We start from the raw sequence: 4070 nt of genomic DNA, 5'->3' as shown, positions 1-4070 counted from the left end.
GTGGGGTGGAGGAGAGAGGGGGAGAGAAATGTGGGGGTCGGGGTGCTGGCGGGAGGTTTTTGGTAGGGATGTGTTCTTTAGAACCCCAGCTAACTAACCAACACGCTAAACCATCCTACTACCAATCTGCCACCGTCGTCTTCATCGTTTACCCTCCTCCTCTTCCTCTTCCACATCATCATCATCATCAGCAGCAGCAGCAGCAGCATTGTCATCATCATCATCATCGTCATCATCGTCATCATCAGCATCGTCGTCATCATCATCACCACGACCAGCTCTCTGAACTACCATTACCTCTTGTAAAATGCCCTCAGCACCCGAACTTCTGCCGGTCGTATGTATGTATGTATGTGTATGAGTGTGTGTTTATGCACATATATGCATATATATATATATGATGTTTATATATACATTTGTATACATATATATGCGCGCATAAACACATACGTACGCATATATGTATAAATATGCATGAGCGTATATATATATATATATATATATATATATATATATATATATATATATATATATATATATATTTATATATATATATGTGTGTGTGTGTGTTTGTGTGTGTGCATGTGCGTGTATGAGTGTGTGTGTGTGCTTATGCGTGCATGAGTGTATGTGTGTGTGGAGCGTGCGCATGTATGAGAGAGTGTGTGTATGTATGTGTGTATGCGTGTGTTTATTGTTTATGTGTGTATATATATGTTTCTGTACACACATTTATATGCTTTTGAGTAAAGTTTATGTCTGCACTGTCCCCCTTTTTCGTTTGTTCTACTTAAGATCATACAACTACCAAAATTATTCATCTATTCCACCCACGATAAAATAAGGACAAGGAGCAATTTGTAGGGAGACGAAGGGGTGGAAAGCGAGCGGAGAATGTATGAGGAGCAGGGGTGGGGTATAGAAGCGAGGGAGTTAAACGCACTGCATTATAGGATAATAATGTTTAGCACGTTCTTTAGCCCCGGGTCAGCTCTGATCCACCATCAGACCTATGATCAAAAAAGTGTGCTGCTGCAGTATACTCCATCAAATATTCCAATATAAGGCTACGAAAAATGGCGAGCTGGCAGAAACGTTAGCACGCCGGGTGAAATGCTTTGCGGTGTTTCGACTGTTTTGGTGTTCTGAGTTCAAATTCGCATGTTTTATGTGGCACGGTACTTAAAGACCTGTTTTGGCATACGTTGTTCAGATACATGCCAATGACAACTTTCTTAACTCATTGTATAAATTACACCAGTCCGAGTTGGTGCAATTGTTAGACCATAAGGCGAGATGCCTTGTGCATTTTGTTTCCATTCTTTGTGTTCTGCGTAGAATTTATGTCCCTTATCGTCGACCTCCACGTGAAGGGAAGCTCAACAGTGATACACCTGCCATGTCAGAAAGAGTGATGCGTTGATTAGGTGAACGACGGCTACATTAATCCGAAAACCAAAATCGAGTTAACCATTATTTATATAATCAAACGCGTGGCCTAGTGGCTAGGCTATTGGGCTCCATGATCGTAAAGTCGTGAGTTCGATTCCTGGCGGCGCATTGTGTTTCTTGAGCAAGACATTTTATTTCACGTTGCACCAGTCCACTCAGCTGGCAAAAATCAGTTGGACCTGTAACGATAAGGGCCAACTTTATCACATTCTATGCCATGCTGAATTTCCGCCAGAACTACCAGTAACGATATTCCTCGGTCACGAGTGGACTGCCATCAGGCATGAATAAATGAATGAATGAATGTATGTATGTATGTATGTATGTATGTATGTATGTATGTATGTATGTATGTATGTATGCAAGCATGCATGTATATAGGTATGTATATGTCTGTATGAATGTGTGTGTGTGTGAGTAAGTTTTAGAATTTGATAAATCATATATGCATACTTATATGATACATTGATATCTTAAAATCCTTATTCAAGAATAAGATTTTAAAATTAATTTAAGAATAACATGAAAGTATTTAATTTACTGATTCAATACTCTATACAAAACCAATCCAGTCTGGTGGAATAAGCCGTCAAGCAAAACTTTGTCAAAATCAAGAATAATTATATATATATATATATATATATATATATACACGAATGTGTATGTAAATGTGTGTGTATGTGCATGTGTGTGTGCGTGCGTGCGTGCGTGTGTATGCGTTTGTGTGTGCATGGATCGCGTAATGTTTGTCTAGAAACTATTATAATTCCAGGTTACCTCTGAAATGTAACGTTGTATTAATTTTATTTAAATATCACCATATAAAGGGAGTTATTAACTATAATTATATTATAATATATTCTCTTAGTAAATACCATTATATTCATGGAAAAAATTCTCTTACTTCGTTTTAAAATTGTGTTTTTCCTTTTCAATGTATTTCTACAATTCTTAATTGTAACTTAGATTTTTTTTTTTAACCGCGTATATACCGAGTAAATTTGATATCCATTTTTTTCGTCCTTGAATTTTGTTTTCCTTGTTAATAAAATGCGTCATTATATTTGCTTTGTGAATAACCACTTGAAGCAATGTTTAGCGATGTATTTACTCTGCTGGTAAAAATCATATAATGAGTGTACTAATTTGTCTTAACTTAGTGCTGTATATTACATCATACATTACCGATGGTCGTTTGTATTTGTTGTGCCGACGCCTCCAGGCGAAGAAGTAGGATTTCCCAAGACATATAATAAATAGAGGTAGTCTGGCCGTGGTAGGTGTGTTGAGTAGCAGTCAAGTAGCTGTTGAGTAGCAGTCGAGTAGCAGTTGTGTAGCGATTGAGTAGAGATCATCCTAAGGTGCTAGATAGCAGTAGCTTGAGACATAACAGTGGCGACGAGGATGAGATAGCTCACACAGCCACTGTGTAGTATTGAGACATAACAGTATTGTAACAACGTATTACTGGTTTCAGTCATTAGATTGCGACCATGCTGGGAACCCCGCTTTAAATTTTAGTCGAATGAATCGACCCCAGTGCTTATTTTTTAAGCCTGGTACTTATTCTATCGTTGTCTTTTGCCGAACCGCCAATGTACGGGGAAGCTAACACACCAACACCGGTTGTCAAGCGGTGGTGAGAGACTAACACAGACACAAAGACACACACACACACACAGATACACATACATATATACATATCTACGACGGGCTTCTTTCAGTTTCTACTAACCAAATCCATTCACAAGGCTTCGGTCCACCCAAGGCGATAGTAGAAAACACTTGCTGAAAGTGCCACGCAGTGGGATTGAATCTGGAACCCTGTGGTTGGGAAGCAAGTTTCTTACCGCACAGCCACCCTAGGTAGATGTTATAGGATATTGTTTTCGATGTGCTGGATGACACTAGATGTGTATCTCTGTCTTTGATATTGGTATTTTTAATGATGTGATGTTGATATTTTTAATTAAAAAGATACAAATATGTCAATCAAATGAATATATCCGAAAATTCATGCTAACACGATGCTATCAAGGTAACACAAAACAGCTTAAATTCAAAGCGAACAGAAATAAAATTTATATTACGTGAGCGCATATAGAAAGAACGTTAAATGGAACGATAATATTCTAAGAAAAGCCAGTTTAGTATTCAATCTTGAAATTCTTCTAAAGCGACATCTGGATTTACTCATCATACTCAAGGAATTATCTTCGATGTTAATTCTATTTGAATTTATTGGTATCTGATTGTTTGATGTGGTTAACAAAGTTCGCTTAACGTCTGAGTGTTTTCCAGATATCTACCTGGATTTCTTAATCCCCTTTTACTCCTTCTTTTATCTATCTATCTATCTATCTATCTATCTATCTATCTATCTATCTATCTATCTAAAGTATTCCATTTATTCTTATCGTGTTCCTCGCTGATGAAGGAAGAATCCTTTTGGATTAAACCAGAAATCGGTCCGATTCGGGATTAACGAAATTTTAAAATACTTCATGTTAGCTTTCTTTCCTCGTTTCAACACGTTCTGTATTTATAGTGAAATAGTGAAAACTATTGTATGTGGTTAGACGATCTAAAATCTATTTTTCAGCGTATTCGCATTATAT

This window comes from Octopus bimaculoides, chromosome 6, assembly GCF_001194135.2.
Source record: "Octopus bimaculoides isolate UCB-OBI-ISO-001 chromosome 6, ASM119413v2, whole genome shotgun sequence".
NCBI classification, from domain to species: Eukaryota; Metazoa; Mollusca; class Cephalopoda; order Octopoda; family Octopodidae; genus Octopus; species Octopus bimaculoides.
Note: the sequence above shows the minus strand (reverse complement) of the source record.